Here is a 13,144-nt window from a genome sequence, read left to right as displayed (position 1 = left end):
TCATTTGCTCATTTTTTAGTTTGCTTGTTTTTTTACTACTGAGTTGAAATATTTCTTATATATTATGAATATTAATCTCTCATCAGATACGTGGTTTGAAATATTTTCTCCCATTCCATGGTTTGTCCTTTTACTCTAATTCTTTCCTTTGCTGTGCAGAAGCTTTTTAGTTTGACATAGTCCCACTTGTCTGTTTTTCCTTTTATTGCCTATTGTTTTGAAGTCATATTCAAGAAATCATTACCAAAACCAATGTCATTAATCTTTTCCCTTATTTTATTGTATAGATTCTACAGTTTCAGGTCTTACATTTAAGTCTTTAATCCATTTTGAGTCCGTATTTGTGAGTGGTGTACAGTAGGGGTCCAGTTTCATTCTTTTGCATGTAGATACACAGTTTCCTCACCACCTTTTACTGAAGAGACTATCCTTTTCCCATCATGTATTCTTGGTGCCCATGTTGAAGATCAGTTGACTATACATGTGTGGGTTTATTTCTGGATTCTCTATTCTGTTCTATTGATTTATATATTTGTCTTTGTGCCAGTACCCATATTATTTTGATGACTGTAGCTTTGTAAAATATTTTGAAATCAGGAAGTAAAGGTCTCCAGCTTTATTCTTCTTTCTCAAGATTGTTTTGGTTATTTGTGGTCCTTTGTGGTTCCATAGGAATTTTAGGATTTTTTTTCCTATCCATGTAAAGATTGCCATTAGATTTTGATAGAGAGTGCATGGAATCTGTAGATTGTTTTGGTAGTTATGGACATTTTAACAATATTGTCTTCCAATCTGTGAACATGGAATATCTTTCCACTTAAGATAAAGGGGGAAATTGATGGGAATACAATCATTTTCGGAGATTTTAACACCGCATTAGTATCACTAGACAGATCTTCCAGACAGAAAATAAATAACAACAGAGAAATTAAATGATACAATAGAAAAGTTAGATTTGGTGGATATTTTCAGAGCATTACACCCCCCAAAAATAGGATATACATTCTTTTCAAGTGCACATAGGACATTTTCTAGGATTGATCATGTACTTTGGTGCAAAAGAAGCCTCAACAATTTTAAGAAGATAGAAATTATCTCAAGCATCTTACTGATCACAATGCCATGAAACTAGAAATCAACTACAGAGAAACAAAGGAGAAAAAAAAGAAAGCATGGAGATTAAACAACATGCTATTAAAAAACCAATGGGTCAATGATGAAATCAAAGTTGAAATTAAAAAATACCTTGAGACAGATGAAAATGAAAACACAACCACACAAAATTTATGGGTCGCAGCAATGGCAGTGCTAATGGGAAGTTTATAGCGATACAGGCCTTCCTTAATAAAGAAGAACAATCTCAAATAAATAATCTAACTCACCAGCTATAAAAGAATTAGAAAAAGAAGAGCAAAAACACCCAAAAGTAAGCAGAAGGAAAGAAATAATAATGATCAGGGAGGAAATAAATAAAATAGACATTAAAAAAAAATAGAAAAATCAATCAAACCAAAAACTGGTTATTTGAAAAAGTAAATAAAATCAACAAACGTCTAGCCAAACTCACAAAGAAGAAAAAAGAGAGAGCACAAATAAGCAAAATAAGAAAGGAAAATGGAAAAATTACAACAAACAACATAGAAATACAGAATATCATATGAGAATATTGTGAAAAACTATATGGAACCAAAATGGATAACCTAGAGGAGATGGACAAATTTCTGGAAACATACAGTCCACCAAGACTGAATCAAGAAGAAACTGACCACTTGAACAAACCGATCACTAGAAGTGAAATCAAATTAGCAATAAAAAACCTGCCTACAAATTAAAAGTCCAGGACTGGACCGCTTCACCAGGGAATTCTACCAAACATACAATGAAGAACTCATACCAGTCCTTCTCAAATTCTTCCAGAAGATTGAAAAAGAGGGAATACTCCCAAACTCATTCTATGAAGCCACCATCACCCTGATACCAAAACAGGCAAAGACACTACCAAAAAAGAGAATTACAGACCAATATCACTGATGAACTTAGATGCCAAAATCCTTCTTTAATTTCTTTTAGCAGTGTTTTGTAGTTTCTAGTGTAGAAGTCTTTTATGTTACGGTTAAATTTATTCCTGAGTATTTCATTCTTTTTGATGTTTTGTAAGTGGGATTGTTTCCCTAATTTACTTTTCAGATTGGTCATTATTAATGTAGAGAAACGTTTAATTTTTGTATGTTGATTATATATTCTGAAACTTTGCTGAATTTGTTTATTAGTTCTAACTGTTTTGTGTGGACACTGCAGAGTTTTCTACATATAAGATCATGTCATCTGCAAACAGATAATTTTACTCCTTCCTTTCTGATTTGGATACCTTTTATTTCTTTTTCTTGCCTAATTGCTCTGACAGGAGCTTGAAGTACTGGGTTGAATAGAAGCAGTGAGAGTGGACATCCTTGCCTAGGGGAAAAGATTTCAGCTTTTTACTGTGAATTTGATGTTAGCTGTGGGCTTGTCATATATGGCCTTTAGTATGTTGAGGTAATTCCCTTCCATTCCTAGTTTGTTGAGTGTTTTTTCTCATGAAAGGGTGTTGAATTTTGTCAGTTACTTCTTATGCATCTATGGAGATGACTATGTGATTTTTACTTGTACTTGTGATGTGGAATTTTCTATTGATTAATTTTATGTTGTACCATCCTTGTACCAAGGGGATAAATCCCACTTGGTCATGGTGTGTGATCCTTTTAATGTCTTATTGAATTCAGGTTACTAGAATTTTGTTGAGTTTTTTTTTGCATTTATATTCATTAGAGATATTGGATTGCAGTTTTCTTTTGTTGTAGTGTCTTTTTTTTTTTTTTTGGCTTTGGTATCAGGGTAATGCTGGTCTTACAAAAATGAATTTGGAAGTGTTCCTTCCTCTTCAGTTTTCTGTAAGATTTTGAAGAGGATTTGGCATTAATTTTTCTTTAAATATTTAGTAGAATTCACCAGTGAAGCCATCTGGTTTTGAGTTTTTCTTTCTTAAGATTCTTTTATTACTGATTCAATGTTCTTGCTAGTCATAGGTCTGCTCAGATTTTTTTTCTTCATGATCCAGTCATGGTAGGTTGTATTTTTCTAGAAATTTAAATTTTTCTTCTAGTTTATCTAATTTGTTAGTATATGATTGTTTATAATAGTCTCTTATAATCCTTTTATTTCTGTGGAATCAGTTGTAGTGTCCATTCTTTCATTTCTGATTTTATTTATTTGAGTCTTCTCTATCTTAATCTTTTTAAAAAACACTATTAGTTTCATTAATTTAGTTTCTATTCTCTATGTAGCTCTACTCTAATCTTTATTATGCTTCTGCTGACCTTGGGCTTGGCTTCCTATTTTCTCCTAGTTCCTTGACGTACAGAGTTAGGTTGTTTATCTGGACCTTATTCTTCTTCATTGTAGATGTTATTGCTCCAAAATCCTCACTTGGTACTGATTTTGCTGCATCCCATAAGTTTCAGGTGGTGTTTCAGTTTTCTTTTGTCTCAAGGTATATTTTTTAATTTCATTTTTTATTTACTTTTTGACCTATATGTTGTTTAAGAGTGTGTTGTTTAATTTTCACATATTTGTGAATTTTCCATTTTTCTTTCTGTTCTTATTTTTAGTTTCATTCCATGCAGTTGTAAAAGGTACTTGGAATGATTTTAATCTTATTACATTTTTAAAAGTTTTAATCTTATTAAATTTGTTAAGATTAACATATGATGTATCCTGGGCAATATCCTGTGTGTGCTTGAGAAGGACCTGTAGTCTGCTGCTATTGGGTAGGATATTTAGTGTATATCTGTTTGGTCTATGATGTTGGTTAAATCATCAGTTTCCTTTATGATTTTCTGTCTGGATGTTCTGTACATTATTGAAAGCAGGGTATTGAAATCCCCTATTTTTTTTTGTTGTTGTTGTTGTTGTCTAATTCTACCTTCAATTCTGTTAATGTCTTTGTCATATATCTAGGTCCTCTCCTGGGATGCATATATATTTGTAATTGTTATTTTATCCTTGTGAGTTGAATCTTTTATAATTATATAATGTTCCTTTGTTCTTGTGACCATTGATGACTTAAAGTTTGCTTTGTCTGATACACGTATGGAGACCTCTGCTCTCTTTTGGATACTGTTTACATGGAATATCTTTTTCTATTTTTTTTTTACTTTAAATGTATACATATCCTTAAGTTTAAAATGAGTCTCTTACAAACAGCATAGAATTGGATCTTGTTCTTTTTTGTTTATCCATTCAGCCACTCTATCTTTTTATTAGGGAGATCAATCCATTTACACTTAAAGTAATTATTGTTAGGGAAGGAATTTCTATTGCTATTTAGTTGTTTTCTCTCTGTCTTATAGCTATTTTGTCTCTCTTTCCCTCTTTTGCTTTCTTCTTTTTCTTTGTGTTTCATTATTTTTTTTTATTGAGGTGTAGTTTAACTGTAACATTATGTTATTTTCAGGTATACAGCACAATGATTCAATATTCGTATACATTGTGAATGATTACCACTGTAAATCTATTTACCATTTGTCACCTAACATAGTTACAGAAAATTTGTCTTGTGATGAGAACTTTCAAGATCTAGCCTCTTAGCAACTTTCAAATATGCAATACAGTGTCATTAACTATAGTTCTGATACTGTACATTACAATGCTATCACTTATTTATTTTATAACTGGATGTTTGTTTGTTTTGACCACCTTTATCCATTTTTCTCACACCTGCCTCTAACCTCTGACAAGCACCAATCTGTTCTCTGTATCCGTGAGCTTGTTTTTTTTTTTTAAATTATGCCTTTATTTATTTTAGGATTCCACTTACAAGTGAGATTATGTGGTATTTGTGCTACTCTGACGTGTTTCACTTAGCATAATGCCCTCAAATTTCATCTATGTTGTCATAAATGGCTAGATTTTACATTTTCTTTAGATTGTTTTCATATCTTGGCTATTGTAAATAGCAGGGAACATGTATCTTTTGAGCTAATATTTTGATTTTCTTCAGAGGAAGTGGAATTTATGGGTCATATGTTAGGTCCTTTTTTAATTTTTTGAGGAATCCCCATACTGCATTCCATAGTGGCGGAGCCAATTTACATTCCACCGACAGTGTTCAAGGGATTCCTTTTTCCACATCCTCACCATCACCTGTTACTTCTTGTCTTTCTAATAATAGCCATTCTAACAGGCATGAGGCAATTTCCCACAGTGGTTCTGATTTACATTTCCCTGATGCTTAATGATTTTGAGCATCTTTTCACGTACCTGCTGGCCATCTGTATGTCTTCTTAGGAAACGTGTCTATTCAGATCTGCCCATGTTTTAATGGAGCGGTTTGTTTGCTATTAAATGGCATGAGTTATTTATGTATTTTGGATGTTAACCCCTTAGCAGACACATGATTTGCAAATATTTTCTCCCATTTGGTAGGCTGCCTTTTCAATTTGTTGACGATATCCTTTGCTTTGCAGAAACTTTTAGCTGGATGTTGTCCCACTTGTTTATTTTTGCTTTTGTTGCTTTTCTTCAATGTTTTGTAGTGACATCCTTTGATTCTCTTCTCATTTTCCTTTGTGTATCTTCTGTAGGGATTTTCTTTTCAGTTGCCGTAGGGCTTTTGTAAAGAATCTTACTGTTACAACAACGCATAAAAAGCCGAAAACGACTTAAATTGCATTGCGTTCAAAAAGGCTATAGTTTTACTTTCCTCTGTACACACCCCTGTTATTGATGTCACCAATTACCTTTTTTTACATTGTGTATTCGTTAACATATTTCAATAGTTATAATTATTTTATCTTTTGTCTCTTAACGTCTATACCAGAATTAAAAGTAATTTATGCATCACCTTTACAGTAATACAATATTTTGTATTTGTCTTTATATTTAAATTTACTGGCAAACTTTATACTCTCATATATGCTTTCGCATTGCTGTTTGTATTCTTCATTTTAATTTCAAAAGCTCTCTTAGCACTCTTATAAAGTAGGTCTAGTCGTGATGAACTCCCTCAGCTTTTATTTATCTTGGAAAGTACCTCCTGCTTTTCTTTCTTTTTTTGGGCCAGATATGGTATTCTCAGTTGGCAGTTTGTTGTTTTTTTTTTTTTTTTTTCTTTTTCTCTTTCTTTTAGCATTTTGAAGATATCATCCTACATCCTTCTGGCCTGAAGATTTCTGCTGAGAAATCCTCTGATAGTCTTATGTGGTTCCCTTATACATGACAAATGCCTTTTCTTGTGCTACTTTTGAAATTCTCTGTTTTTGACATTTGGCAATTTGTAAATTGTCTCAGTGTGGACTTTTTTGGATCCTAATTGAGATTTTTTTAGGCTTCTGGAATCTGACTGTCTATTTCCTTCCCAGATTTGGGAAGAATCCAGCCATTATTTAAATAAACTTTCTGCACCTCTCTCTCTTTTATCTTTTCCTTATGGAAGTTGACTATACAAACTAATAAACACTATTGAGTCCTTATTGGATTCAGGCTTCCTTCACTCTTTTTTATTTTATTTTTCTCTTCTGGTTAATTTCAAATGACTTATTTTTGAGTTCTCTGATTCTTTCTTCTCTTTGCTCAAGTCTGCTGGTGAACTCCTCTAGTTAATTTTTCAATTCAGTGTTACTGCAATCCTCAGTTTCTGTTTGGCTCTTTTAAAATATGTTCTGTCTCTCTGTTGGAGTGACCATTTTGTTTGTTCATCATTTTCCTGAACTCAATTTGAATTCTTTGTCAGGTAATTCATATACCTTATTTTTTTATAGGATCAATTTCTCTAGGTTGATTTGTTCCTTTGCCTGGGCCATTTTTCCCTTGCTTCTTTATGTTCTTTGTAACTTTGGGCTGGTATCTGCACATTTGAAAAAGTAGCTACTTCTCTTCCTTTATGTACTGGCTTTTCACAGGGCAAGATCTTCACCAATCAGCCTGGCTAGAGATTCTGAGAACTTTTCAAGCCTTCTCTGTGGATGTATCTTCTCTGGATTCGTGTATGCATTTTCCTAATTAGATGGATTTGCTGATTTCTTATTTCAGGGGCTCCCTGTGGTGTCTGTCTGCTGTACAGTGGGTCCTCTGAGTCAGCAGCACACTGCTCAGCTCTTTGAAGTTCTCAGCAGCCCCCAGGAATCTAAAGTCCCATCTGTGCTCTAAGTCAGGTGATATAGAAGCCACTCCCTCAGGCGGGCTGCTGCCCTGCCCCGCAGCCATGGAAGTCAGAATATTGGACATAGTCTAGTCTTCTCTTTCCCTCCCCAGGAAGAAGCCAGGAGTCGGAATTTCCTCCAAGTCATGTGATACTGTGCCAGGGAAGGGGACTGTGGCGAGAGAGTGCCACAGATTTTCCTGTTCGTTTCCTTGCAGCTGGTTTTATGCCTCCTGGGGTGCAGGAGCTTCTTTACAGTTTTCTGGATGTCTCACCATGGGTATAGTCTGTGTATTGCTTTTGAATCAGTATCTCTGTGGGAGGGAGGAAGATCTGGGGCTTCCTACTCTACCATCTTGCTGACCCGCTATGGTATCACTTTATATGTTTCCAAATCTCTTTAATGTCTGCCTTAGTAAGGGACAGTCAGATTCTTATACCTGCTTCTGTGATCACTCCCTTGCCTTAAGTTGACATGATGCAAGTATGTGAGGAAACCGACCTCACACAAATACTGGTTGGAAAAAAGATTATGTTTGTAGCCAAATCAAATAATTTTACATTTTTTGATTATACACCTTAACTCAAAAGGTAATGTTCTTAAACGTTAGTGGCAATGTGAAATCTGAAAGCATATAAACTTTCATAATCTGTGATATTATAAAATCCATTGATCAATATGCTACTGTGAATGAATCTTTTACCTGTATATCATTTCGTAACATCATATATTGGTCATTTGGAAAATATTGTTTTGTTGAGTTAAGTAGATCTTCTAAATGTTGACTCATGATTATATATTATATAAATTTTTTTTTGTTGATCTGACCACCAGTCACATCAGAAATGTCTTATGCTGCCAAACTCATGGTGGTGAATACAAGTTTTCCAAAATTCTGATTTTTACTTGATTGCTTGAATTTATCATCAGCAACACTAATGATCAACATACTCTCAGTTGCTTTGCTTGAAATGACATTGTTCAGTCTTCCTTATTTCTTGAGAGAGTATCTGTCAGATATCCTAGTTGGAAAAACCGTATTCTGTCCATCATTCTGTCAAGTAAATTGGGTCCCATGAAAAAAGTAGCTAGTTCAGCTTGCAACTCAGTCACACAAGTACTTTTGAGAGAACAATCACAATTCCGTGTGTATTAGAGGTGTTTTGTGTGTACCTTTCATTTCATTACATAGAATACTTAAAAGATTTATCCTCATGAGTTGAGATTTGATAAAATTAATGTTTTTTTTTGCTCTTACATCTGCAACATTCTTAAATGGAAATGGCATTTCTCCCCTCGGAAAGTACATACATTGCATTAAAGAATCTGATTAATATTAGTACAAATGGGTGCTGCTGCCTTGATGTGCAGCCAGCATTGTTATCAAGCATGGCTTTTACATTATCAGTGCAAAAGTCAATACAGTGAAAAGGAAAACAAAAATCTTAGGATTATTATGGGAATAGTTTGAACCTAAAGGATTCTCTGCAGACCACTTGTTGAGAACTGTTAGTTCAAGCTGCTGTAACAAATATACCCAAGAATACAGAGAATTGAATGAGATCAAAGGTTATTCACTCACTGAACTGTTTAGTACAGTGGTTCTCATCTGGGCACAAATTTTGCCTCCCGATATTTGGCAATAACTGGAGACATTGTTGGTTACCACGACTAGGGAGAGGGATGTCACTGGTGTCCAGGGATGCTGCTAAACTTCCTACAATGCCTGGGGCACTCTCCTACAATAAAGAATTATTTGGCCCAAGTGACAATAGTGCCAGAGTTCAGAAACTCTGATCTAAAGATAGGAGGGCAGGCTAGGAAGATGGGTGTATGCTCTACAAGGTTAAGGGTTCAGTTTCCTTCTATCTAATTGTCCTGTTGCTCCCCTATGAATTTTCTTCATCCACAGAGTCAATCCTTGCTCAATGAACAACATCTCCTTTCTGCAAGGGTCAAAGATAAAAAAAGTTGAGGGCAAGCAAGTGGCTCTTTAGAGAATGATGTGAAAGTTGCACACATCTTTCTAGGTACCTTTGTTCCGTTGGCCAGAACTTGACCAAATGACCAGGTTAAGACTTTGTCATGGAAGAAGGGGTTCCTCTTAAAAGGACTACTGGGGAAAATTAGCAATATCTACCAAGATACGGAAATAATTTTAAACACTTGGAAGGGTGCTGAAAGAAGCCAGAGGTCTTTAACTACAGAACAACTTAAACTTCCTATTTATGTATAATGGCAATAGATTTTTAATATATAAAAAACGAACATAATCCTTGTGATATTTTGCAAACGTTGAATTGATTAAACTCTATTTTGCCATTCACTTTCTGGAGCCAAATTAATTCCTTGGGGGCCTAGTAAATAGACGTGCCCAAAGAAAGAATGTGTCTTTTCGGGAGGTCAGCAGCTCCTACAAAATGTAAATAAATTGATATCTGACTGGTTTATGGAACTTATCTTTGGGCTTCATTAAAATCCTGCATTTCTAACTAGAAGAAGGATGGGGAGACATTGACTCCCTGTCAGAGTGTACAAGGTCTGGATGAAGGCCCCTTGAAAGTCTCATTCCTGTGAGCTGGTAAACATTGATAGCTAATTTGAAATGAGACACTTAGTTACATAATTTCATTCCAATTAAGCTGCTAATTAATTGACAGGGCATCTTTGAGTACTTTCCACAGTGCGAGGAAAAGGCAGCAGCATCTTGAGCCTATTACCTGTGACCCTTTGGGAGAGATGAGTAAATAACTATTTAAGAGGCTGGAAACAGTGTGTTACAAATGGAAATAAGGGGTCAGCCTCAGGGAGATCCAGACTCAAGACCACCTCTAGCTCAGGGTCTTACAGCTTTTTCATCAGGCCCTTTCTTGGGAAAGAGTTAATGAAAAGAAAGGAAAAAAACCCCAAACCAAACCAAAACCTAAAAAAACCAAACCAAACCAAAAACCTCTTATTGAACATTCACTGGATGGCCAGACACGTGCTAGGAAATGACAGAAGAAATGTAAGACATGAAAGCATCTGCCCTTTGTTGGTGCCCATTAAAGCACTGTGGTTTTTAAGGACTAGTGTTGTTTGGGAGTTAGGGAATTGGCTTTGCCTCTGCCAGCCCTTAACTCACCCTGCTCTCCTTCCGGTTTTTCTATCTCGGAGACTCCTTGAACCTTTCTCTGCAGGCAGGTCAGCAGTGTGCCGTTAATCTCTGCAGAGGTTAGTTAAGTTTGGGTGAATGGTGAAAAGAATTCTGAATCGAAATCAATTTTTGAAAATAAAATGCATTATTTTACTCCTTGCATCCCCCAGCCGATTGGACTGGGAATAGATTATGTAGAAATAAACATTTATTCACGCACACATGCACGATCTCCTTGTTACTTCACTGGCCTACAATGGGGAAGATCTTACTGGGATGTCTTTCATGGGTTAATGCAGAAACAAAACCCTGTGGGGCAGGCAAGCTGACTGCCTAGGTACCAAGTGTGAGTGTTGGCTCAAGGATCTTTCAAAATCATTTTAGAAAAGGCTCAAAGGCTGCGTAATCACATCTTTACATGTTATTATTGGTTTTATTTTTAAGAAAGACTAAAATAAGATCAGGTACAGATTCGTCACCCCATCCAAAAGGTTTCATCTGGTTTATTACCCTGTATTATCACCCAGGCTCTAACTGGCAGCGTGGGTCTTTATTTTTAAGACAGTCTTTGAAAAGGTGCGTTTCCTCACAGCTGTATCAGCTGTATTGCATATCTCCAGTTCCCGGTCACTGGGCAGCTGCAAAATCGCATCACTTCATGTCTAAATGTCTGTGTGGGTATGGAATTGCTGGGAATCACCTTAGTGAATAACTGACTCAAGAATTCATTGCTTAAAAAGAAGATAATTTCTTTAGCAGAAGCACGCAGAGCCCCAAACTGATTATAAGTCATAGAGAATCGTTAAGGAACAGACCATATCTCATTTCTCTTTCCCACATGTCCCCACACACCTCCTTCAGTCCTCACCAACAGAGAGGCATCCGAGGGACTCAGAGAAGCATCTTTGCTGCCCTCACTGAAGTGATCGTTAACCTTTCCTTAGTCATGACCAGGGCCTGGGATCACCTTAAGAAACTCCTGCCTACAGGAGCCAGACAACCATGAGCCAGTCCTGGCCACTGACAGGAGGAGTTAGTCAGTCTGGGACCCTCTGGGGTCCACTTCCACTAATGCCTCAGAGCTTTAACCTGAACCCCCAAAACCCAGGTGGCGTGTGTGCACATATCTGTTGTATACGCAACCAGAATTCAGGAGCAGGGCGGAAACACCGGCGTGTGATGATCTAACATCGGTTCAGGTCACATTTAAGCCCTTTCTACTTTATTAGTGTTGAATGGGTTACTTAGAAGTCACAGAGTGGTGCATATTTAGACAAACATTGATGGACTTATGTATCTGTGCATTATCATATATATCTGTGGATATATATAGGTATAATAATATCTATGGATATATACGTTATACTATTTATACATATAACATACTTAGTATAGAACAAATATTCAAATCCTTCTTGTAGGAAATTCTGAGGCTTCTGACGCGGTGAGATTTTTGTTTCCCTTCACATGGTAGACTCAGTTATAACACAGGCAAACCCATTTATGAAGACACATGGGGTAAATGGTAATCATTTTGCCAAGACCTGCTGTACCCTTATGTCACAAGCATCATGAATATTTTACCTGATCCTATTTCCTGTAGATCAGGGTCCAGTTCAGGCCTTCATCCAGCAACCAAAGGAGACCTTTTAGTAGGTACTTACTGTAATTCAGTTTATTTTCATGTATGGATTTCAGCTCAGTGCAAAATATACATTAATAAATAATATAGAGTATTCAGGATGTGATTTTTTTTTTTTAGACCCCAGATGTTAAGCCTTCCTTAGTATGCATGCGATGGAACTAGAAAACACATATGGGCTGACATATTTCTAAGGCTGTGAGTAGAGATGGTGAAATGAAGAAAAAAAAAATGGCTTAGTATTCCTAAGGCTCTTCTTTCTGTCCTCTTGAGGAGAGACAGTTTTAATTGGCTTCTTATATGTCATGAAGTCATCCTCACCTCTGGGTATTTATATCGTGAATATGAAAACTGTATTTATGGTAGTTATTAATTTCTAAGGGCTTTTAAATTTTCTTGATGAAACGCAGTTAACGTTATTCCCAAAATTCATGTTTTGCTATTAATCACCTGTGTCCTGAAACGGTATGATGTAATATGAAAGCTTTCAGTGTTTGTTGTCTGAGGAAATAGAAGTTTGTTTTAGAATGAGAATGATGAAAGCCAGGATTCGTTACCATCATTTTCAAACCACAAACTGTGGGGCTGGATTTTTCTAGGAGCTCGGGGGAGGCTTCCTTCCTTGTGGGTTTTCTTATGTTTGCGAGCATCAGCATTGAGGCTGACCAGATGTCTGAGGAAGCCCGCTATGAAGGTGGCTGCGTGGCTGTTTAACTCTGCAATAAACTGAATTTTATCAAAAGAATCATATTCCATCACTGACAATGCTTTACGTAGGTGACACTTCTGAATGTACATTTTCAGAGATTATTTTGAAGACTGAACTTCATTAAAAAGGCTACTTCAGGAGATCATGCTCAATTTCAGAAGTAGTGGGACTGTCACATAAACTATCTGTGCCCGTAATGAAAGGGCGTATTTTGAAAATGACCAAATTTTATATGAATATAATAGTTGTGAATGGCCCTGTTCATGCAAAAATATTGAAGAAATTATTCCAAAGTAATAATAACAATAAAAAGTTTTAATGCTGAACTTTTGAAATTTGTCTATCTTCTGAAGTTTCCTTAATGTGATCATATGTGTTTAAAAATTTTTTAAATAATATAGAAGATTCCAAAATGGGAAACAATATAGCATGCAATTGAGAGCAAAGGGTTTGGACTAAAGGCTCTGACTGGTGATTGC

General features: G+C 35.8%; 1 protein-coding gene across 6 annotated transcripts in view; it reads left to right on the top strand.

Annotated features, from left to right (window-relative positions):
* Window positions 1-13,144, top strand: part of NRG3 (neuregulin 3) — a 930,932-nt gene that overhangs the window by 267,036 nt on the left and 650,752 nt on the right. The gene's annotated exons all lie outside the window — the stretch shown is intronic.

This window comes from Camelus dromedarius, chromosome 8 (genome assembly GCF_036321535.1).
Source record: "Camelus dromedarius isolate mCamDro1 chromosome 8, mCamDro1.pat, whole genome shotgun sequence".
Lineage (NCBI taxonomy): Eukaryota > Metazoa > Chordata > Mammalia > Artiodactyla > Camelidae > Camelus > Camelus dromedarius.
Note: the sequence above shows the minus strand (reverse complement) of the source record. Positions and strands in the feature narration are given on the sequence as shown.